This window comes from Ranitomeya variabilis, chromosome 4 (genome assembly GCF_051348905.1).
Source record: "Ranitomeya variabilis isolate aRanVar5 chromosome 4, aRanVar5.hap1, whole genome shotgun sequence".
Lineage (NCBI taxonomy): Eukaryota > Metazoa > Chordata > Amphibia > Anura > Dendrobatidae > Ranitomeya > Ranitomeya variabilis.
Window position 1 is genome coordinate 494,690,702 of NC_135235.1, and position 26,010 is coordinate 494,716,711.

At 45.6% G+C, this 26,010-nt stretch overlaps 1 protein-coding gene across 1 annotated transcript in view; it reads left to right on the forward strand.

Annotated features, from left to right (window-relative positions):
- LOC143769062 (agouti-signaling protein-like) overlaps window positions 1-26,010 on the forward strand; it is a 177,940-nt gene that overhangs the window by 141,692 nt on the left and 10,238 nt on the right. The gene's annotated exons all lie outside the window — the stretch shown is intronic.

Genomic DNA, 26,010 nt, shown 5'->3' on the forward strand with positions numbered 1-26,010 from the left:
CCACCAAATCCCTGGTACCAAAGATTCCAGGATGACCTGCCAACGCAGAAGAATGAACCTCAGAAATGACTTTACTGGTCCAATCATCAGGAACAAACAGTCTACCAGGTGGGCAACGATCAGGTCTATCCGCCTGAAACTCCTGCAAGGCCCGCCGCAGGTCTGGAGAAACGGCAGACAATATCACTCCATCCTTAAGGATACCTGTAGGTTCAGAATTACCAGGGGAGTCAGGCTCAAAACTCCTAGAAAGGGCATCCGCCTTAACATTCTTAGAACCCGGTAGGTAGGACACCACAAAATTAAACCGAGAGAAAAACAACGACCAGCGCGCCTGTCTAGGATTCAGGCGTCTGGCGGACTCAAGATAAATTAAATTTTTGTGGTCGGTCAATACCACCACCTGATGTCTAGCCCCCTCAAGCCAATGACGCCACTCCTCAAAAGCCCACTTCATGGCCAAAAGCTCCCGATTCCCAATATCATAATTCCGCTCGGCGGGCGAAAATTTACGAGAAAAAAAAGCACAAGGTTTCATCACGGAGCAGTCGGAACTTCTCTGCGACAAAACCGCCCCAGCTCCGATTTCAGAAGCGTCGACCTCAACCTGAAAAGGAAGAGCAACATCAGGCTGACGCAACACAGGGGCGGAAGAAAAGCGGCGCTTAAGCTCCCGAAAGGCCTCCACAGCAGCAGGGGACCAATCAGCAACATCAGCACCCTTCTTAGTCAAATCAGTCAATGGTTTAACAACATCAGAAAAACCAGCAATAAATCGACGATAAAAGTTAGCAAAGCCCAAAAATTTCTGAAGACTCTTAAGAGAAGAGGGTTGCGTCCAATCACAAATAGCCTGAACCTTGACAGGATCCATCTCGATGGAAGAGGGGGAAAAAATGTATCCCAAGAAGGAAATCTTTTGAACCCCAAAAACGCACTTAGAACCCTTCACACACAAGGAATTAGACCGCAAAACCTGAAAAACCCTCCTGACCTGCTGGACATGAGAGTCCCAGTCATCCGAAAAAATCAGAATATCATCCAGATACACAATCATAAATTTATCCAAATAATCACGGAAAATGTCATGCATAAAGGACTGAAAGACTGAAGGGGCATTTGAAAGGCCAAAAGGCATCACCAAATACTCAAAGTGGCCCTCGGGCGTATTAAATGCGGTTTTCCACTCATCCCCCTGCTTAATTCGCACCAAATTATACGCCCCACGGAGATCTATCTTAGAGAACCACTTGGCCCCCTTTATGCGAGCAAACAAATCAGTCAGCAGTGGCAACGGATATTGATATTTAACCGTGATTTTATTCAAAAGCCGATAATCAATACACGGCCTCAAAGAGCCATCTTTCTTAGACACAAAGAAAAAACCGGCTCCTAAGGGAGATGACGAAGGACGAATATGTCCCTTTTCCAAGGACTCCTTTATATATTCTCGCATAGCAGCATGTTCAGGCACAGACAGATTAAATAAACGACCCTTAGGGTATTTACTACCCGGAATCAAATCTATGGCACAATCGCACTCCCGGTGCGGAGGTAATGAACCAAGCTTAGGTTCTTCAAAAACGTCACGATAGTCAGACAAGAATTCAGGAATCTCAGAGGGAATAGATGATGAAGTGGAAACCAAAGGTACGTCCCCATGCATCCCCTTACATCCCCAGCTTAACACAGACATAGCTTTCCAGTCGAGGACTGGGTTATGAGATTGCAGCCATGGCAATCCAAGCACCAACACATCATGTGGATTATACAGCACAAGAAAGCGAATAATCTCCTGATGATCCGGATTAATTCGCATAGTTACTTGTGTCCAGTATTGTGGTTTATTACTAGCCAATGGGGTGGAGTCAATCCCCTTCAGAGGTATAGGAGTTTCAAGAGGCTCTAAATCATACCCACAGCGTTTGGCAAAGGACCAATCCATAAGACTCAAAGCGGCGCCAGAGTCGACATAGGCGTCCGCGGTAATAGATGATAAAGAACATATCAGGGTCACAGATAGAATAAACTTAGACTGAAAAGTGCCAATTGAAACTGACTTATCAAGCTTCTTAGTGCGCTTAGAGCATGCTGATATAACATGAGTTGAATCACCACAATAAAAGCACAACCCATTTTTTCGTCTAAAATTCTGCCGTTCGCTTCTGGACAGAATTCTATCACATTGCATATTCTCTGGCGTCTTCTCAGTAGACACCGCCAAATGGTGCACAGGTTTGCGCTCCCGCAGACGTCTATCGATCTGGATAGCCATTGTCATGGACTCATTCAGACCCGCAGGCACAGGGAACCCCACCATAACATCCTTAATGGCATCAGAGAGACCCTCTCTGAAATTCGCCGCCAGGGCGCACTCATTCCACTGAGTAAGCACAGCCCATTTACGGAATTTCTGGCAGTATATTTCAACTTCATCTTGCCCCTGAGATAGGGACATCAAGGCTTTTTCCGCCTGAAGCTCTAAATGAGGTTCCTCATAAAGCAACCCCAAGGCCAGAAAAAACGCATCCACATTGAGCAACGCAGGATCCCCTGGAGCCAATGCAAAAGCCCAATCTTGAGGGTCGCCCCGGAGCAAGGAAATCACAATCCTGACCTGCTGTGCAGGATCTCCAGCAGAGCGAGATTTCAGGGACAAAAACAACTTGCAATTATTTTTGAAATTTTGAAAGCAAGATCTATTCCCCGAGAAAAATTCAGGCAAAGGAATTCTAGGTTCAGATATAGGAACATGAACAACAAAATCTTGTAAATTTTGAACCTTCGTGGTGAGATTATTCAAACCTGCAGCTAAACTCTGAATATCCATTTTAAACAGGTGAACACAGAGCCATTCCAGGATTAGAAGGAGAGAGAGAGAGGAAGGCTGCAATATAGGCAGACTTGCAAGTGATTCAATTGAAAGCACACTCAGAACTGAAGGAAAAAAAAAAAAAAATTTTCAGCAGACTTCTTTTTTCTCTCCTTTCTCTGCCAATTAATTTAACCCTTTGTGGGCCGGTCAAACTGTTATGGTTCTCAATGGCAAGAGAACATAGCCCAGCATACATATGAACTAGCTCTTGGAAGGATGGAAACTTAAACTGACCATGAACTAAACCTGCCGCACAACTAACAGTAGCCGGGTAGCGCAGCCTGCGTTTTATCCCTAGACGCTCAGCGCCAGCCGGAGGACTAACTAATCCTGGCAGAGGAAAATACAGTCCTGGCTCACCTCTAGAGAAATTTCCCCGAAAGGCAGACAGAGGCCCCCCACAAATATTGGCGGTGATTTTAGATGAAAATGACAAACGTAGTATGAAAATAGGTTTAGCAAAATCGAGGTCCGCTTACTAGATAGCAGGAAGACAGAAAGGGCACTTTCATGGTCAGCTGAAAACCCTATCAAAATACCATCCTGAAATTACTTTAAGACTCTAGTATTAACTCATAACATCAGAGTGGCAATTTCAGATCACAAGAGCTTTCCAGACACAGAAACGAAACTGCAGCTGTGAACTGGAACAAAATGCAAAAAACAAACAAGGACAAAAGTCCGACTTAGCTGGGAGTTGTCTAGAAGCAGGAACATGCACAGAAAGGCTTCTGATTACAATGTTGACCGGCATGGAAGTGACAGAGGAGCAAGGTTAAATAGCGACTCCCACATCCTGATGGGAACAGGTGAACAGAGGGGATGATGCACACAAGTTCAATTCCACCAGTGGCCACCGGGGGAGCCCAAAATCCAATTTCACAACACTAACCCTTCAGGTTTACTTCCTTTCCCTGGAGCTGCAGCTCAGTTCTGGCTGCATGGCCCCACCGTTTGCTCTCTATCCTCACTCATCTACTGTCTCTCCAGACTGAACTAACTCTTCCTCCAGACCAGAATACATAAAGCTGGGGAAGCTCCCCTGAATCCGGGTTCAGAGATCCCCCTTCTGGCCTGTATTCAGAATGTGTTGCATGTAGGTGCGTCACCTGGTAAAGGAAATCCTCCTTGCCTCCAAGTATGATATCGCCCTTCCCGAATGGAAGGCAACATCATTGTAACAACCGATTACCTGGGGTGTTACATATGCATGTCTCCTTATTCCCATCCTTGTCTGCATGGCCTCTTATCCACATGCTTGTATGCATGGCTCCTCATCCCTGTCCTGGTATGCATGGTTCCTCATCCCTATCATTCTATGCATGGCATCTTACAAACTTTTCTACATAGAACAGAGAAAAGAGAAGAAAAAAATGGATAGAAAGGCAAAATGAGCAATTGTTAAGTACATAGTGATATATAATATGATGGCTGCAATATATTAAGATGATAAAAATTTTGATAGGCGTGCATCTTTAAGTTTTTTGTTTTCTTTTTATTTGTTTTGTTTTGTTGTATTTATAGGGTTATTAAACATCTTTAGTAATATAAATAATATAAATGTTTTATGCATGTAAAATTTATCTAATTTCCCCCAATTCGGAGTTTCTATTTTCACTCCAATAGCGGAATACCACTCTAAGAGGTCTAATGGAAATGTGTGAGGTTACATGGGGTCTGATTGTTTATTATTTAGACTTGAATTCCAATGTATTTAACAGCTTTATTACAACATAAATACAGACATTTGAAATAGCTTGGCTAACATCATAATATTATGGTCCAAATGAGAAGTGTTTGCAACCCATCTGGAATAATATCGTTGTCATGCTTGTAATCAAACCTGTCAACTAGTATTGCTGAACTGTAGGATGTGGAAGTCTATTTGTTGGTTTACTGTTATATGATACTCCCATACAAGTACTTATTTTCACTGACATACTTTGTTTCAAATTTCTATTTTTTTATTTCAACTGAAACAAGCAACATTAGTATCTTTTCTTTCTACCATTATACCTCCAGCATAGAACTAGAATTTCCATGGCTCACCATTTCAAATTACATGGGCAAACTCCAAATTTCGAAAATGATGAAATATCATACGTAAAACATGCAATTTAAAGTAAAACAATTGCACATAACATAAGAATCAATGGTTGTAGGAGACAACATTTCAAAATAAAAGCATGTCTTTAATATGAGTGAACTGTAGTATAAACTTGAACAAGTAGCATTTCCATGTTATCAGATACCCACGAAAAAAGTTAGCTAAGGCTACTTTCACACTAGCGTCGTATGACGCACGTAGCAATGCGATGTTGCGACGTACCGAAGCATACTGTGCAAGCGCCGCACAACAAGGGCAGCGGATGCAGTTTTTCAACGCATCCGCTGCCCCATTGTGAGGTGCGGGGGGGCGGGGGTGGAAAATACGTTCTCGACGCACCAAAAACCATTACATGCAACGTTTTTTGGTGGCGACGGACCGACGCAACACGACGCAACCGTCACACGACGGTTGCGACTTGTAGCAATCCGTCGCAATCCGTCGCTAATACAAGTCTATGGAGAAAAAACGCATCCTGCAAGCACTTTTGCAGGATGCGTTTTTTCAACAAAATGACGCATAGTGCACGACGCTAGTGTGAAAGTAGCCTAAAAGAAAAATGTTGCCTGCTAGCTCAGTTCGTTGTAAAAAGGAAAAAAAAAACAGATTGACCTTTAATCAGGGTCGTACAGCCCCACAGGAGCCTGTCCCCACTGCTAAAGAGAAATGAATATTCACGCTTCCCCTGGCGTCGAGAGGAGTGAATACCATTTCACTTTAATAGCAGGCAGCGTTAGCCGCAGGCTGAGGCTAAGGGTATGTGCGCACGTTGCAGATTTGCCTGCGGATTTTTCTGCACTAAATCCGCAGCTATTGGCAGAAAACGCAGGTGTGTTTTTGATGCGTTTTTTGTGCATTTTTTATGCGTTTTTGTATGCGTTTTTGAAATCTAAATAAGGGTATGTGCACACGTTGCGGATTTCCTGCGGATCCACATCCTTTTTTGCAGTGCAGAAACGCTGCAGATCTGTAAATGATTTAAAGTACAATGTAAATCAATGAGAAAAAAACGATGTGCAGATGGTGCGGAAAATTCCATGCGGAAATGCTGCGGATTAAAAGAAGTAGCATGTCACTACTTTTGTGCGGATCTGCAGCGTTTTTGTACCCATTCCATTATAGAAATCCGCAGGGGTAAAAAACACTGAAAAAATGCAAAAAATCCGCACCAAAAATGCTGCGGACCCAACAAATCCGCAGCAGCGTTTTCTGCCAAGAGATGCAGAATCCGCACCAGAAATTCCTAAGGCAAATCCGCAATGTGTGCACATAGCCTTAAGATGTATTATTGAACAAAAAAAAAAAAAGATTTGTGATGTCATGTCTTGTCCAACCTCCTCTTTTACATTTGTCCAACCCACACTCCATGATAGATGGATAGATAGATAGATAGATAATAGATAGAGAGATAGATAGAAGGAATGTGATAGATAAATGTAGATAGATATATGGATAGTCAGGCTACTTTCACACATCAGGTTTTTGCCGTCAGGCATAATCTGGCAAATTTTGAAAAAAAAGGATCCGTGTTTTTTTTTTCGCCGGATCCATTTTTTTTCTCATAGAGTTGTATTAGCGCTGGATTGTGCCTGATGAAATGTGTGGCCATCTGTTTTTTGCCAGATCCGTCAAAAAAACCTGTTTCCAGCGGATGGAGAAAACGTACAGAGGAAAGTTTTTTCTGTCCGGCAAAAAAATACACAGTGACGGATCCGGCAAAAAACGTATGAAACTGAGATGTGAAATGATGAATCTGGCCTCCGAATCCGTTTTTTCATGCATTTTTTCCATTGAAATCATGCACATTTTCCGTTCTCTCTCTCGCTCTCTCTCTAAAAAAAAAAAAAAAAACGGATCAGTTTTTCACTATTTGCCAGGGATCTGTTTTTTCACAAATTCGCCGGATCCTGCCTGACAGAAAAAAAATGATGCGTAAAAGTAGCCTAACTATCCATATATCTATCTACATCTATCCATCAGGCAGGATCCAGCGAATTATTGAAAAAACGGATCCGTTGCAATTAGTGAAAAACTGATGCAACTGATTAATTTTTTTTTTGAGAGAGAGAGAGAATGGAAAATGTGCATGATTTGAATGGAAACATGAATGAAAAACTGAATTCGGAGGCCGGATTCATCATTTCACATCTCAGTTTCATACGTTTTTCGCCGGATCCGTCGCTGGGCGTTTTTTCGCCGGACAGAAATACCATTCTACTGTATGTTTTCTTCGTCCATTGGAAACAGCTTATCTGATGGATCCAGCAAAAAACGGATGAAACGTGTGGCCATCAGGTGCAATCCAGCAATAGTACAACTCTATGAGAAAAAAATGCATCCGGCGGAAAAAAAACACGGATGTTTTTTTCAAAACTTTTCGGATTGTGCCTGGCAAAAACCTGATGTGTGAAACTAGCAAGATAGATATATGGATAAATATATCTATGTATCTACAGATATATCTATCTATCTATAAATATATCTATAGATCGATATAGCCATAGTTATATCTATAGATGTATCCATAGTTATATCTATAGATATATCTATACATATATCCATTGATATCCATGTATAGATTTATCTATGGATATATCCATAGATATATCCATAGATATATAATAGCGAGGCCTATGTTTCTTAATGAAGGTTTAATTAAAAAAAAAAACGGAAAAAAATGGCGTGGGCTCCCGCACAATTTTTTGTGCCAGATGGGGAAAGCCGATGGCCGGGGGCCAATATTTGTAGCCTGGGAAGGGGGTAATACCCATAGCCCCCTCCCAGGCTATGAATATCAGCCAGCAGCTGTCTGCGTAGCCTTTACTGGCTATTAAAATAGGGGGACCCCCCCCAAAATATGACATCCTAGAGAGCGGCCATGGATATTGGCCCCCCGGGCTACAAATACCAGCCCGCAGCTGCCCCGGAAATGGCGCATCTTACAGATGCGCCAATTTTGGCACTTAGACCCTCTCTTCCCACTCCCGAGTAGCGGTGGGATATGGAGTAATAAGGGGTTAATGTCACCTTGCTATTGTAAGGTGACAGTAAGCCCAGTTAATAATGGAGAGGCGTCAATAAGACGCCTATCCATTATTAATCCTAGAGTAGTGAAAGAGTTAAAAAATAATAATGACACAGCCAGAAAAAAGTATTTTAATATTCTTCATTTAACCATACTTACCATACTCGATCGCCTGTAAAAAATTAAAAATAATAAACCGCATACTCCCTGTCCGACGCAGTCCAATTAATAACGAGTGTCCCACGACATCTACCCTATAGAACAGTGACATCGGGTGATGTCACTGCTCTATAGACCTTCAGTGACACACTGACAGGAGACAATGGCTCCTGCAGTGCATCACTGAGGTTACCTGAGTTCAGGGTCTCACTTTATGGCATTGCTGTGGGGGAACTTTCTCACACAGCATTGCCACAAGTGAGACTAGGGACTATTTTTTACAGTGAAGGAGGAATACAGTGTGGAAGGATACCTTCCATCATTGCATTACTGGAGCCCCTGGAGAGCGGTCGCATCAGCTGATGCTGCTGCTCTCCATGGGAGATCGTAGTGGGACACTCGTTTTAATTGGATATCTGCGGATCAGGGAGTATAGTGTTTGTTTATTATTTTAATATTTTTTACAAGTGACACTGGCTTCGGGTATCAAGGTGACAAGGTGATGGTGAGTATGTACTCTATTTCTATATGTACTGTATGTCTATATGTATGTACTGTATGCAATGTATGAATGTACTGTATGTATGTATTGTATGCTATATGTTGTATGTTATATATGTTATATGTTGTATGTTCTGTTATATGTTGTATGTTCTGTTATATGTTATACGTTGTATGATGTATGTTATATGTTGCATGTTATATGTCTGTGGCTTTGTTGTTTTTTTTTTACATTCAACACATTAGCCGGATGATGGGACTATTACTGTCCCATCATTGGCTAATGTGTCAATCACTGTCACTGTAGCAGGCATAGCCCGATGGGACTTGTAGTCCCATCGGACGATGCCTGCACACACACACACAAAGACCCCCGAGAGCCCTGGTCAGACCCCCGGCTGCCCCGCACAGACCCCCAAGAGGCCCGCACAGACCCCCGAGAGGCCCGCACAGACCCCTGAGAGGCCCACACAGACCCCCGAGAGGCCCACACAGAACCCAAACAGCCCAAACTGACCCCGGACAGACCAAACAAACCCCCAAGAGGCCCGCACAGACCCCCGAGAGGCCCGCACAGACCCCCGAGAGGCCCGCACAGACCCCCGGCAGGCCCACACAGACCCCCGAGAGCCCTGCACAGATCCCAGCAGCCCACACAGACCCCCGACAGGCCCGCACGGACCCCCAAGAGGCCCGCACAGACCCCCGACAGCCCGCACAGACCTCCGACTGCCCACACAGACCCCCGACTGCCCGCACAGACCCCCGACAGCCCCACACATAGACATGCACAGTCTCCGCCCACACACTCCCCCCTACCGATCTGCAGCGTTTCACCACAGCTAAACCGCAGATCTTTTTTACATCTGTGGTTTTGCTGCGGATGTGCCCGACTCAATATAAGTCAATGGGTGCAGAAACGCTGCTGATCCGCACAAAGAATTGACAGGATGTGGAAAAAACAACGCGTTTTTTTCCGCAGCATGTGCACTGCGGATTTGGTTTTCCATAGGTTTACATGGTATTGTAAATCGCATGGGAAACTTCTGCAGATACGCAGGGTCAAAAACGCAGCGGGTCCGCGGTAAAAACCGCAACGTGTGAACATGGCCTAACACTGTCCACTGGTGCTGCTGAATCGGGGCCCCGGAGGTGGGCCCCTAAACAGCGGCGGCGAACCCTGATTGCGATCCCTGCTTCTTGGGACCGGAGTGGAGCTGCAGTAATCTGACGCCATCCTCCTTCCTGCCCGGCACTTCCTGTCTGACTCAGCTGTGCTGAATGATGACATCTTCCAGCCACACTATTTCAGAGAGGAAGCTGCCGGGATGTGCTGCGGCTGCTGGGAACATGCGGAGAGTAGTGATGTGCGAGCACTAAATTGCTCAGGTGCTCATTGCTCGAGTCAAACAAATTGAAATAATTGGGTACTCAGACAGAACAACGAGCGCAATGTAAGTCTATGGGAAACCCGAGCATTTTTACTGTGATCACCCCCGGGAGTCCCTTTAAGGTATAAAAACATCTAAAAATGATGGAAACACTGCTCAAATGACACGGGAACATCATGGGGATCAGCCCTGGAAGCATTTCTGACTCCTAGGTCACAGCTGTAAACAATGTTGTCAGAGTTTCACGCCATTTTTACAGATGCACCAAAAAACATACAAAACCGAAACCCAAATGGAATTTGCTGGGAAATATGTTAAGGTACATCCTTTCCAGGGTAATGACTGGTATATAAGGCAAAATAATTAACTCCAAATAAAAAAGTTCCTCCACCACTTGGGCTATGATCATGTGCAGTGTTATTGATGCGTTTTTCAACTTTAACATTGCTTTCAAATAATACAAATGCATTCACTGGGAAATGTAATTGTAACAACCCTAGCTGGCCATGTGGTGTGTGAAACATAAGCAGACACATCTTGTTTCATTTATGAAGGAGCGACTCTTAAAGTCACAAAGCCTATTTTTAGAGGGGAATCAGGCGACATTAAAGGGAACCTGTCACCTGAATTTGGCGAGCCCTTTTTTCGGTCCGATGGGCGGTGTTTTCGGGTGTTTTATTCACCCCTTCCTTTCCTGCTGGCCGCAATATCGTCTTGAAGTTGATTCGCTTTCCTTCGTAGAACACGCCTGCGCAAGGCAATCTTGCCTTGTGCACGCGCAGTATGCTTTGCCCAACTGCGGGCAAAGCTGAAAAGCATTAATGCGCATGCACCGGCGCACTATGTCCCGGAAGTATTTCGCTGTGTTCCGGGACATAGTGCGCCGGCGCATGCGCACCAATGCTTTTCGGCTTTGCCCGCAGTTGGGCAAAGCATACTGCGCATGCGCAAGGCAAGATTGCCTTGCGCAGGCGTGTTATATGAAGGAAAGCGAATCAACTTCAAGACGATATTGCGGCCAGTGTGCGGCCAGCGGGAAAGGAAGGGGTGAATGAAACACCCGAAAACACCGCCCATCGGACCAAAAAAAGGGCCCGCCAAATTCAGGTGACAGATTCCCTTTAATATTCTTAAAGAGACATTATTAAACAGTGGGTCTCCTATGCTGTTATTGCCTATGCAGTGAGTGGCTGGGCTGCCAAGAATTACGACGCACCCCAATACCCCTTTCACTAGAGGTACAGGAGGGCTTCCTGAAAAAATGTTGCATTGACTGCAAGGCCTGCCCTGGTGCCAAGTCATATGCACCCCAATAAGCCTTTGAACCCATGTACTGGATGGCCACAGGAAAACACACTTCACATTCTTCATTTGGTCCTGCCATACTGTTTCCTTATGCATTGAATGCAAGGGCTGCCTTGACCCAAATTTGCACGCACTCCAATCCCCCTTGGAAGAAACATGGAGGAGGGCCTCATAAAAAAAACTGTCCCATTACAAAGGAGCGGGTCTCCTAGACTTGTAATGCCCATACACTAAGTATATGGGCTGAAAACATTTTCTCAAAGGGTGTACACAACAACATACTGTGTAAATATTTTTATTACGGGCATCATAAACACACTTGCAAAAAGCTAGAGTGACTGTAGCAGCACGGAACACATTAACCCTGGTGATCTAGTGATGATGGATGATGAGACGTGAAGGAAGGCCTCATTAAAAAATAGCCCCAATTTAAAGGAGCGGGTCTCCAAGACTTGGAATGCCCATACACTAAGTGCATGGGCTGACAAACATTTCCCCATGGGGGGTACATTTTTTTAATTTTTTTATGGGGATCATAGACACCCTTGCCAAAAAATTGACTGGCTGTAGTAGCATAGAACACGTTCACCCTGGTGTGCTATTGGTGGTGGACGATGAGGATGAGGACAAGGAGGAGTACACCAAATAGCCAAAATTAGGAAGCGTATACCCATGTGTGGGTGTGAAGAAGTGCATCGGAATACACCTCCCAAAAAGACACTGTATTGGAGGTTATGTTTTGCTGTCATTTGGTGGTGTACAGAAGTCTGGCACAATCCAGCCCTTGTTAATTTTTGTCAGCCTGTCTACATTTTCCGTTGACAGGCGAATGCGCTTATCTGTGATAATTCCACCAGAGGCACTAAAAACCCACTCTGACAAAACTCTAGCGACAGGGCAGGCCAAGACTTCCAAAGCATAGAGAGACAGTTCATGCCATTTGTCCAGCTTGGATACTCAATAATTAAAAGGCACAGAGAAATCATGGAGGACGTTGGTACGGTCAGCAAGGTACTCCCTCAGCATCTTAGAAAACATTCCATTCCTTGTGACATTACCCCGCGCCTCAGGGCCAGGGCGATTGGAGGGTCTGAGAAAACTGTCCCAGAACATTGCCAGTGTTCCCCTGCCTCTGCTAGATTGGACTTGTGTCTCTCTCGCCTGTACTCCTTGGTTGTCCAACGAACTGTTATGTCTGCCGCTAGCATTTTGAGATGGGAATTTTTTTTACTAATTCTGCAACAATGGCCCTCTGGTAATACACCTTTTAGTACACCTGTCTGCTTCTGGAAGAAGAGATTGAAAGTTCTTCTTGTAGCGTGGGTCTAGAAGTGTCACTACCCAGTAATGACTGTCAACCAAAATGTTTACAATACGAGGGTCACAGGAAAGGCAGAGCAACATAAAGTCTGCCATGCGTGCCAGACTGGTAACAGGCAAGCTTTACATGTCCTCACCAACAAGACGACTGACCAAGGTGTCCTCCTCCTCCTCTTCCTCCCTGTCCTCAAGCCATCCACGCTGAACAGACGGTATGACAGTTGTGTTTGTAGTACCGTCTACAGTGCATGAAAGTGGCTCACGTTCTTCCTCCTCCACTTTCTCATTGTTAAACAATCCACGTTGGGATGATATGAGGATGGGCTGTGTGTAATCACCCTGTATGGTTCCTTGCTCCATGTTCTCCTGCTCCACCTGCAATACCTCCTCTTTCATTGTGAGCAGAGAGCTTTTCAGAATGCAGAGGTGCAGGATGGTGATGCTAATTATGGTGTCATCGCCGCTCAACATCTTGCTGGACTCTTCAAGGTTTTAGAGGATGTTACATATGTATGACATCCATGTCCACTCCTGAGGTCTTACATGTGGAGTCTAAAGTAAATAAATAACTTGGCACTCAACTTGCTTATGGTGATGATTTTAGAATTTGCTTTTTTATTTCAATGGCAGTCCCAATTTTATAAACGTTTCGGTCAACACTAGACCTTCTTCAGTAAACCGACTGCTCAAAAGGTAAGTATGTAAGATGTCTCTGGATATAGAGTAGGTCCTAGTGTATGAGAATACTTATGGACCTATAAGGAAAGGTGGTTGCCCGATTGTGGTTCAAAGGGTAGTGTAGCCTGTGGGCCGAAGGCTCCAAGTTTGTAATAGACCGTAGTTAATGCCAGTTGCTCAATATGAACAGTGCTATACATCCACTATGGTTTCAAGACTGGATAAATAGTGTATTCACTGCACTGTAAGGTATATAGAAAAAAAACATATATAAGTGCCAACCTCAAGTGCTTTATGAGGAGGGGGGAGGGCGTACCATTAGTGGAAGCGAGCCCATATGATGAGAACGTTGCGCCTCACAATGCGGTGTCCGCCACTTGAGGTTGCTTTATACTAGACGCCTATATCATTTCTTACTGATGCCACAGTTACTTGTTGCCACAACATATTTGTCACATCCTCCGCCTTCACGGTGAGACTTAGATTATTCTACTACTATATATATCCCTCTGGATGGCACTTATATATGAGAAGGTCTAGTGTTGACCGAAACGTTTATAAAATTGGGACTGCCATTGAAATAAAAAAGCAAATTCTAAAATCATCACCATAAGCAAGTTGAGTGCCAAGTTATTTATTTACTTTATGCTCACTGGTTTGGGGAATCTATCTTGTGCACCAACACAGCAGTGCCACGATATACTTCACTATTACATGTGGAGTCTGACTTGAATAACAACGGCCTTGTTGATGCTGGTATTCAACAACTGCCCTCTTCTGCTCACAAATCCTTTCCAACATCTGCAGTGTAGAGTTCCAACGCAATTGGACATCACAGACCAGTCGGTGAGCTGGAAGCTGCAATCACTGCTGAAGCATGGCAAGGGCAGCTTAAGCAGTAGCTGACTTTCTAAAATGGGCACACAGGTGGCATACTTTCACAAGCAGATCCGGCAGCTCCGGGTAGCTTTTTAGAAACCTTTGAACAGCGAGGTTAAGCACATGGGCCAAGCATGGTACATGTGTCAGTTCGCCTCACCTCAGAGCCGCCACCAGGTTCCTGCCATTGTCACACACAACCATGCCTGACTGGAGGTTCAGCGGTGTCAGACACAGATCTGCTTGCTCTTTCAGAGAAGTCCACAACTGTTCAGCATTGTGCGGTTTGTCACCTAAGCATATTAGCTTCAGAACAGCCTGTTGCCGCTTGGATTTGGCAGTGCTGCAGTGCTTCCAGCTTGGGACTGATGTGCTCATTTCAGAGATGGAGGCTGAAGAGGAGTTGCAGGAGCTGTAGACTGTGGGGGCAACCCTGTTTGATGTAGGGCCCACAATCCTTGGCGTCGCGAGGGTCTGTTCCATCCCAAGGTCTGACTGGGTCCCGGCTTCCATTATGTTTACCCAGTGTGCTGTTAGCGAGATGTACCGTCCCTGGCCACAAGCACGTGTCCGTGGTTAGGTGTACTTTCCCAGTAACTGCATTGTTGAGGGCACAGGTAATGTTGTGGGACATGTGCTTGTGTAATGCCAGGACGGCACAGCGGGAGAAATAGTGGCGACTGTTGACCGAGTACCTTGGGACAGCCGCAGCCATCAGGTTGCGGAAAGGTTCCGTCACCACGAGCCTAAAAGGCAACATTTCCAGCTCAAGTAGACGAGAAATGTGTGAATTTAGTACTGTGCCCTGTGGGGCACTGGCTGCGTATTTCCGCTTGTTTTCCAATGACTGAGGTATAGACAACTGAAGGCTGGGCTGGGATAAGGATGTGGACGTGCTGATGATGGCGCTATTTGATTGTGGGCAACGGCAGGAGCAGAGCAGGAGGCATCTTCGCATGCACTGTGGACAGGGGATTGGCTTTCACGTACAACAGTGGAAGAAGCAGTGGTGTCACCCGCAGATGCTGTTCCTGGAGCCTAGGGTTGGGCCCACAAAGTCGGGTGCATTGCTGCCATGTGCCTGATCATGCTGGTGGTGGTAAGGCTGGTAGTTTTGCTACCCCTGCTGATGCTGGCATGACAGGAGTTGCAAATGGCCTGTTTGGGGTTATCTGTATAGTCTTTAAAAAATAACTAGACTCAAGAAGACCTAACAGTTGGACTGACAACTTCCGTCATGTTGGTGTTACGGGGAACGGTTGCCCGCCTTCTGTCTGCAGCCACCACACTGCTTCTTCCTGCCTGAAGGGGTGCTATGCCTCCTTCCTCCTGTGTACTGCTGTCCTCGCACTGCATGTCCTCCTGTCAGGTTGGGTCAGTTACTATATCATCCACCTCATCTTCCACTTCTGCACCCTGGTACTCCTCCTGACTTTCTGGCAATTGTGTCTCATCATCGTCCACCTCTTGTGATCGTGGCTGCTCAAATATTTGGTCATCACTACATGGAATCTCATCTTGCCCCGCTTCAAATGGACCGGGCGAGAGGGCCGAATCTATAAATGGAAAAGTGAACAGTTCTTTGAAGTGTCCGAGTGTGGGATCAGTTGTCTCAGGGCATTCAGCATGGTGGGAGGAAGGAGGATCAGGGTGAGTAATATGCGGTCCATATTCGTGGCTACTCAGACTTGACCGTGTGGAAGACAGGGTGCTGGTGGTGGCGGCCAAGTAACTGGAAGTATTATCTGCTATCCAACCAACAACCTTTTCACACTGCTCTGGCTTCAATAGTGCTGTCTTGCTGCGGTCCCCTAGGACTTGGGACACTAAGGTCCAGCGAGATGTGTGTTTTTTGTGGCCCAATTTCAGCTTGCCTACGGCCTTGTCATGCACCATCACCATCACGTCCACTTCCCCGTCCCTTGCCCATTGTAAATGGACTAGAATATTTTACACGTTCACTACAAATGGCTGAATTGGGAGCGAACTTGTATGTGACACGTGTGCGGGACAACCACACTTTAAACTATCTGGACTGTAGTTCAAAATGTGTTTTTGGATATCAAATTGGTGTCAGTAAGTAGGGTAACAGACAGCAAAAACACTAGAATATATAGGCCTAAAATAGCCAAATTTTTAGCACAGATAGATGAGACCTGTCATGGAAATACCACACTGCTAAATATGTGGCCTGTATTTTTTATTTTTTAAATGCTAAATAGTGCTGTATAGAAGTCAAGTAACAGGCAGGAAAAACACTGGAATACCAGCCTAAAATGCCCAATGTTGTGAATTTGGATTCTGGGCTCCCCCGGTGGCCGCTTGTGGAATTGGACTTGTCATCCTCTTTCCTGTTTCACCTGGTTCCATCAGTAGTGGGTGTCGCTATTTAAGCTCATTTCTCTGGTGGTTTCTTGCCGGTCAACAATGTTATCTGATGCCTCTCAGTGCTTGTTCCTGCTTCTAGACAACTACTAGATAAGTTGGACTTTTGTCCATGTTTTGTTTTGCCTATTTGTTCCAGTTCACAGCTGAAGTTTTGTTACTGTGTCTGGAAAGCTCTCGTTGATCAGGGATTGCTACTCTGGCGTTATGAGTTAATGCCAGAGTTTAAGGTAATCTCTGGATGGTGTTTTGTTAGTGTTTTTCTGCTGACCATGAAAGTATACTATCTGTCTTCTGCTATCTAGTAAGCGGACCTCAAATTTGCTAAGACTATTTTCCTGCTGCGTTTGTTGTTTCATCTGAACTCACCGTCATTATATGTGGGGGGCTACTGTCTTCTTTGGAATATTTCTCTAGAGGTGAGCCAGGTCTTATATTTCCCTCTGCTAGCTATTTAGGTCTTAGGCCAGAGCTGGGCATCTAGCGATAAATAGGAAATGCTACCTGGCTATTTCTAGTTGCGCGGCAGGCTTAGTTCATGGTCAGTATAGTTCCATCTTCTTCTCCCTTGGGAGCTGGGTTTTTCTTTGTCTCAAAAAAGGACGGCTCTTTGAGACCATGTATTGATTATCGGCTTCTGAATAAGATCACTGTTAAGTATCAATACCCATTGCCATTGCTTACTGATTTGTTTGCTCGTATAGAGGGTGCTAAGTGGTTCTCTAAAATTGATCTTCGTGGGGCGTATAATTTGGTGCGGATCAGGCAGGGGGATGAGTGGAAGACCGCATTTAATACGCCCGAGGGCCACTTTGAGTATTTGGTCATGCCTTTTGGTCTTTCTAATGCCCCTTCAGTTTTCCAGTCTTTTATGCATGATATTTTCCGCGATTTTCTGGATAAATTTATGATAATATATCTGGATGATATTCTGATTTTTTCTGATGACTGGGACTCTCATGTCCAGCAGGTCAGGAGAGTTTTTCAGGTTCTGCGGTCTAATTCTTTATGTGTGAAGGGGTCTAAGTGCGTTTTTGGGGTCCAGAAAATTTCCTTTTTGGGGTATATTTTTTCTCCCTCTTCCATTGAGATGGATCCCGTCAAGGTGCAAGCTATTTGTGACTGGACTCAGCCCTCCTCTCTTAAGGGTCTTCAGAGATTTTTGGGCTTTGCCAACTTTTACCGCCGATTTATTGCTGGTTTTTCGGATGTCGTTAAACCACTGACTGATTTGACCAGACAAGGCGCTGATGTTGCTAATTGGTCCTCTCATGCTGTAGAGGCCTTTCAGGAGCTTAAGCGCCGTTTTGCCTCTGCCCCTGTGTTGCGTCAGCCAGATGTGAATCTGCCTTTTCAGGTTGAGGTTGACGCTTCGGAGATCGGAGCTGGGGCAGTGTTGTCGCAGAAAGGTTCCGACTGCTCCGTCATTAGGCCTTGTGCCTTCTTTTCTCGCAAATTTTCGCCCGCAGAGCGGAATTATGATGTTGGGAATCGGGAGCTTTTGGCCATGAAGTGGGCGTTTGAGGAGTGGCGCCATTGGCTCGAGGGGGCTAGGCATCAGGTGGTGGTATTGACTGACCACAAAAATTTGATTTATCTTGAGACTGCCAGACGCCTGAATCCTAGACAGGCGCGCTGGTCTTTATTTTTTTCTCGCTTTAATTTTGTGGTGTCATACCTACCGGGTTCTAAGAATGTTAAGGCAGATGCCCTTTCTAGGAGTTTTGACCCGGACTCTCCTGGTAATTCTGAACCCACAGGTATCCTTAGGGAGGGAGTAATTTTGTCGGCCGTTTCTCCTGATCTGCGGCGGTCCTTGCAAGAGTTTCAGGCGGATAGACCGGATCGTTGTCCGCCTGATAGACTGTTTGTTCCGGATGATTGGACCAGCAGAGTCATCTCTGAGGTACATTCTTCTGCATTGGCAGGTCATCCCGGAATTTTTGGTACCAGGGATTTGGTGGCAAGATCCTTCTGGTGGCCTTCCCTGTCACGAGATGTGCGAGTCTTTGTGCAGTCATGTGACGTTGGTGCTCGGGCCAAGTCTTGTAGTTCTCGGGCTAGCGGACTGCTGTTGCCCTTGCCTATTCCTAAGAGGCCTTGGACACACATCTCGATGGATTTTATTTCAGATCTGCCTGTTTCCCAGAAGATGTCTGTCATCTGGGTGGTCTGTGACCGTTTCTCTAAAATGGTCCATTTGGTTCCTCTGCCCAAGTTGCCTTCTTCTTCTGAGTTGGTTCCTCTGTTTTTTCAGAATGTTGTCCGATTGCACGGTATTCCTGAGAATATTGTTTCTGACAGAGGTACCCAATTTGTGTCTAGATTTTGGCGGGCATTCTGTGCTAGGATGGGCATAGATTTGTCTTTTTCATCTGCTTTTCACCCTCAGACTAATGGCCAGACCGAGCGGACTAATCAGACCCTTGAGACATATCTGAGGTGTTTTGTCTCTGCTGACCAGGATGATTGGGTTGCTTTTTTGCCATTGGCAGAGTTCGCCCTCAATAATCGGGCCAGTTCTTCCACCTTGGTGTCCCCGTTTTTCTGTAATTCGGGGTTTCACCCTCGATTTTCCTCCGGTCAGGTGGAATCCTCGGATTGTCCTGGAGTGGATGCGGTGGTGGAGAGATTGCATCACATCTGGGGGCAGGTTATGGACAATTTGAAGTTGTCCCAGGAGAAGACTCAGCGTTTTGCCAACCGTCATCGTCGTGTTGGTTCTCGGCTTTGTGTTGGAGATTTGGTGTGGTTGTCTTCTCGTTTTGTCCCTATGAGGGTCTCTTCTCCTAAGTTTAAACCTCGGTTCATCGGCCCTTATAGAATATTGGAGATTCTTAATCCTGTTTCTTTCCGTTTGGACCTCCCTGCGTCCTTTTCCATTCATAACGTTTTTCATCGGTCGTTGTTGCGCAGGTATGAGGTACCTGTTGTACCTTCAGTTGAGCCTCCTGCTCCGGTGTTGGTTGAGGGTGAGTTGGAGTACGTTGTGGAGAAAATTTTGGACTCTCGTGTTTCCAGACGGAAACTCCAGTATCTGGTCAACTGGAAGGGTTACGGCCAGGAGGATAATTCTTGGGTCAATGCATCTGATGTTCATGCTTCTGATCTTGTTCGTGCCTTCCATAGGGCTCATCCTGGTCGCCCTGGTGGATCTGGTGAGGGTTCGGTGCCCCCTCCTTGAGGGGGGGGTACTGTTGTGAATTTGGATTCTGGGCTCCCCCGGTGGCCGCTTGTGGAATTGGACTTGTCATCCTCTTTCCTGTTTCACCTGGTTCCATCAGTAGTGGGTGTCGCTATTTAAGCTCATTTCTCTGGTGGTTTCTTGCCGGTCAACAATGTTATCTGATGCCTCTCAGTGCTTGTTCCTGCTTCTAGACAACTACTAGATAAGTTGGACTTTTGTCCATGTTTTGTTTTGCCTATTTGTTCCAGTTCACAGCTGAAGTTTTGTTACTGTGTCTGGAAAGCTCTCGTTGATCAGGGATTGCTACTCTGGCGTTATGAGTTAATGCCAGAGTTTAAGGTAATCTCTGGATGGTGTTTTGTTAGTGTTTTTCTGCTGACCATGAAAGTATACTATCTGTCTTCTGCTATCTAGTAAGCGGACCTCAAATTTGCTAAGACTATTTTCCTGCTGCGTTTGTTGTTTCATCTGAACTCACCGTCATTATATGTGGGGGGCTACTGTCTTCTTTGGAATATTTCTCTAGAGGTGAGCCAGGTCTTATATTTCCCTCTGCTAGCTATTTAGGTCTTAGGCCAGAGCTGGGCATCTAGCGATAAATAGGAAATGCTACCTGGCTATTTCTAGTTGCGCGGCAGGCTTAGTTCATGGTCAGTATAGTTCCATCTTCCGAGAGCTTGTCCCTCTATAGGCTTGCTATGATCTCTGCCTGCAGAGATCATGACAGCCCAAACTTTGAGCACGCAGATACGTATATGAGACCTTTCACGGAAATACCACACTGCCAAATTTGTGGCCTGTATTTTTTTTAAGGCTTGCTAAATAGTACTGCAAATAAGTAGATTAACAGACAGGAAAAAACTGGAATATCGGCCTAAACTGCCCAAACTTGGAGCACGCAGATATGAGGCCTGTCACAGAAATACCACACTGCCAAATATGTGGCCTGTTACTTTTTTGAGGTTCTCGAAATAGTGCTGTATATAATTAGAGTAACAGACAGGAAAAATACTGGAATACCGGCCTAAAATGCCCAAACTTGGAGTACACAGATAAATGAGGCCTGTCACGGAAATACCACACTGCCAAATATGTGGCCTGTCTTTTTTATTTTTTAAATGTAACATAGTGCTGTATATAAGTAGAGTAACAGACAGGAAAAAAACTGGAATACTGGCCTAAAATGCCCAAACTTGGAGCAGGCAGATATATGAGGCCTGTCATGGAAACACCACACTGCCAAATATGTGGCCTATTTTTTTTTTTTTTTATAATTTAGTTGGGTGAGAAGGCAATGATGGAGGTGGTGATGAGTACAATGATGAGGGTGGAGGGGGTGAACAATGATTGTGGTGGAGGGGGTTGCATTATACCTCTTCAGGGGGGCTGCATTTTACTCTATGAGAGGGATACATTATAATTCTGTGGGGGGCTGTATAACCCCTTCCCGACCCATGACGCCTATGTGGCGTCATGGAATGATCGCATCCCTGCAGATCGGGTGAAAGGGTTAATTCCTATTTTACCCGATCTGCAGGGAGAGGGGGAGTTGTACTTCAGCCTAGGGGGGGTGGCTTTGCCCCCACGTGGCTACGATCGCTCTGATTGGCTGTTGAAAGTGCAACAGCCAATCAGAGCAATTTGCAATATTTCACCTATGAAAATGGTGAAATATTGCAATCCAGCCATGGCCGATGCTGCAATAGCATCTGCCATGGCTGGAAATCATGTTCTGGCCCCCCCCACCGCCCCCGATCTCCTCCCCAGTCCTCCGTTCTGTCCGGTACCCCCCTCCGTCCCCCTGTTCGCTCCCCCGTGCTCCTGTCCGCTCCCCCGTGCTCCTGTCCGCTCCCCCTGTCCTCCGATCCCCCCCCCTGTGCTCCGATCCACCCCCCCACCATCCCCTCATACTTACCGATCCTCCCGAAGTCGGTCCGTCTTCTCCCTGGGCGCCGCCATCTTCCAAGATGGCGGGCGCATGCTCAGTGCGCCCAAAGAATCTGCCGGCTGGCAGATTCGTTACAAGTACATTTTTTCAAAATAAAAAAATACTAAATAAACCCCCCCCTTTATCACCCCCATAGGTAGGGACAATAATAAAATAAAGAAAATATTTTTTTTTCTTTTTCCACTAGGGTTAGGGTTAGAACTAGGGTTAGAACTAGGGGTAGGGTTAGGGTTAGGGTTAGGGGTAGGGTTATGGCATGTGCACACAGAGCGGATCGGCCGCGGATCCGCAGCGGATCGGCCGCGGATCCGCAGCGGATCGGCCGCGGATCCGCAGCGGATCGGCCGCGGATCGGCCGCGGATCGGCCGCGGATCCGCAGCGGATCGGCCGCGGATCCGCAGCGGATCGGCAGCGTATCCGCAGCGGATCGGCCGCGGATCTGCAGCGGATTGGCCGCGGATCCGCAGCGGATTGGCCGCGGATCCGCAGCGGATTGGCCGCTGCGAATTCGAAGCAGTTTTCCATCAGGTTTACAGTACCATGTACACCTAAGGAAAACCAAATCCGCTGTGCCCATGGTGCGGAAAATTCCGTGCAGAAACGCTGCATTGTATTTTCCGCAGCATGTCAATTCTTTGTGTGGATTCCGCAGCGTTTTACACCTGTTCCTCAATAGGAATCCGCAGGTGAAATCCGCACAAAAAAACACTGGAAATCTGCTGTAAATCCGCAGGCAAAACGCAGTGCCTTTTACCTGCAGATTTTTCAAAAATCGTGCGGAAAAATCTCACACGAATCCGCAACGTGGGCACATAGCCTTAGGGTTAGGGTTGGAATTAGAGTTAGGGTTGGAATTAGGGCTAGGGTTTGAAATAGGGTTAAGATTAGGCTTGTGGTTAGGGTTACGGATAGGGTTAGGGGTGTGTTGGGGTTACAGTTGTGGTTAGGGTTGGGATTAGGGTTACGGTTGGGATTAGGGTTAGGATTAGGGTTGGAATTAGGGTTACGGTTGTGTTGCGGTTAGGGTTGTGGTTAGGGGTGTGTTGGGGTTAGGGTTGTGATTAGGGTTATGGCTACAGTTGGGATTAGGATTAGGGGTGTGTTGGGGTTAGTGTTGAAGTTAGAATTGAGGGGTTTCCACTGTTTAGGCACTTCAGGGGTCTCCAAACGCAACATGGCGCCACCATTGATTCCAGCCAATCTTGCGTTCAAAAAGTCAAATGGTGCTCCCGCCCTTCCAAGCCCCGACGTGCGCCCAAACAGTGGTTTACCCCCACATTTGGGGTACCAGCATACTCAGGACAAACTGGGCAACAACTGTTGGGGTCCAATTTCTCCTGTTACCCTTGCAAAAATAAAAAATTACTTGCTAAAACATCATTTTTGAGGAAAGAACAATTATTTTTTATTTTCACGGCTCTTCGTTATAAACTTCTGTGAAGCACTTGGGGGTTGAAAGTGCTCACCACACATCTAGATAAGTTCCTTCGGGGGTCTAGTTTCCAAAATGGGGTCACTTGTGGGGTGTTTCTACTGTTTAGGCACATCAGGGGCTCTGCAAATGCAATGTGACGCCCGCAGACCATTCCATCAAAGCCTGCATTTCAAATGTCACTACTTCCCTTCCGAGCCCTGACGTGTGCCCAAACAGTGGTTTACCCCCACATATGGGGTATCAGCGTACTCACAACAAACTGGGCAACAAATATTGGGGTCCAAATTCTCCTGTTACCCTTGTGAAAATAAAAAATTTCTTGCTAAAACATCTTTTTTGAGGAAAGAAAAATGATTTTTTATTTTCACGGCTCTGCGTTGTAAACTTCTGTGAAGCACTTGGGGGTTGAACGTGCTCACCACACATCTAGATAAGTTCCTTGGGGGGTCTAGTTTCCAAAATGGGGTCACTTGTGGGGGGTTTCTACTGTTTAGGCATATCAGGGGCTCTGCAAACGTAACATGATGCCCGCAGACCATTCCATCAAAGTCTGCATTCCAAAACGTCACTACTTCCCTTCCGAGCCCCGGCATGTGCCCAAACAGTGGTTTACCCCCACATATGTGGTATCAGCGTACTCAGGAGAAACTGGACAACAACTTTTGGGGTCCAATTTCTCCTGTTACTCTTGCAAAAATAAAAAAAATTCTGGGCTAAAAAAATATTTTTGAGGAAAGGAAACACATTTATTATTTTCACGGCTCTGCGTTATAAACTTCTGTGAAGCACTTGGGGGTTCAAAGTGCTCACCACACATCTAGATAAGTTCCCTTGGGGGTCTAGTTTCCAAAATGGAGTCACTTGTGGGGAGTTCCTACTGTTTAGGCACATCAGGGGCTCTGCAAATGCAACCTGACGCCCGCAGAGCATTCCATCAAAGTCTGCATTTCAAAACGTCACTACTTCCCTTCCGAACCCCGACGTGTGCCAAAACAGTGGTTTACCCCCACATATGGGGTATCAGCGTACTCAGGAGAAACTGGACAACAACTTTTGGGGTCCAATTTCTCCTGTTACCCTTGGGAAAATAAAAAATTGTGGGCTAAAAAATCATTTTTGAGAAAAGAAAAATTATTTTTTATTTTCATGGCTCTGCGTTATAAACTTCTGTGAAGCACTTGGGGGTTCAAAGTGCTCACCACACATCTAGATTAGTTCCTTGGGAGGTCTAGTTTCCAAAATGGGGTCACTTGTGCGGGAGCTCCAATGTTTAGGCACACAGGGGCTCTCCAAACGCGACATGGTGTCCGCTAATAATTGGAGCTAATTTTCCATTCAAGAAGCCAAATGGCGTGCCTTCCCTTCCGAGCCCTGCCGTGCGCCCAAATAGTGGTTTACCCCCACATATGGGGTATCATCGTACTCAGGACAAACTGGACAACAACATTTGGGGTCCAATTTCTCCTATTACCCTTGGGAAAATAAAACATTCTGTGCTAAAAATCATTTTTGAGGAAAGAAAAATTATTTTTTTATTTTCACGGCTCTGCGTTATAAACTTCTGTGAAGCACCTGGGGGTTATAAGTGCTCACTATGCATCTAGATAAGTTCCTTGTGGGGTCTAGTTTCCAAAATGGGGTCACTTGTAGGGGAGCTCCAATGTTTAGGCACACAGGGGCTCTCCAAACGCGACATGGTGTCCGCTAACGATTGGAGCTAATTTTCCATTCAAAAAGTCAAATGGCACGCCTCCCCTTCCGAGCCTTGCCGTGCACCCAAACAGTGGTTTACCCCCACATATGAGGTATCGGCATACTCAGGAGAAATTGCCCAACAAATTTTAGGATCCATTTTATCCTGTTGCCCATGTGAAAATGAAAGAATTGAGGCTAAAAGAAATTTTGTGTGAAAAAAAAGTACTTTTTCATTTTTGCGGATCAATTTGTGAAGCACCTGGGGGTTTAAAGTGCTCACTATGCCTCTAGATAAGTTCCTTGGGGGGTCTAGTTTCCAAAATGGGGTCACTTGTGGAGGAGCTCCAATGTTTAGGCACACAGGGGCTTTCCAAACGCGACATGGTGTCCGCTAACGATGGAGATAATTTTTCATTCAAAAAGTCAAATGGCGCTCCTTCCCTTCTGAGCCTTACCATGTGCCCAAACAGTGGTTTACCCCCACATGTGAGGTATTGGTGTACTCAGGAGAAATTGCCCAACAAAATTTAGGATCCATTTTATCCTGTTGCCCATGTGAAAATGAAAAAATTGAGGCTAAAATAATTTTTTTGTGAAAAAAAAGTACTTTTTCATTTTTACGGATCAATTTGTGAAGCACCTGGGGGTTTAAAGTGCTCACTATGCTTCTAGATAAGTTCCTTGGGGGGTCTAGTTTCCAAAATGTGGTCACTTGTTGGGGAGCTCCAATGTTTAGGCACACGGGGGCTCTCCAAATGCGACATGGTGTCCGCTAAAGATTGGAGCCAATTTTTCATTCAAAAAGTCAAATGGCGCTCCTTCCCTTCCGAGCCCTGCCGTGCGCCCAAACAGTGGTTTACCCCCACATATGAGGTATCAGCGTACTCAGGACAAATTGGGCAACAACGTTCGTGGTCCAGTTTCTCCTTTTACCCTTGGGAAAATAAAAAATTGTTGCTAAAAGATCATTTTTGTGACTAAAAAGTTAAATGTTCATTTTTTACTTCCATGTTGCTTCTGCTGCTGTGAAACACCTGAAGGGTTAATAAACTTCTTGAATGTGGTTTTGAGCACCTTGAGGGGTGCAGTTTTTAGAATGGTGTCACTTTTGGGTATTTT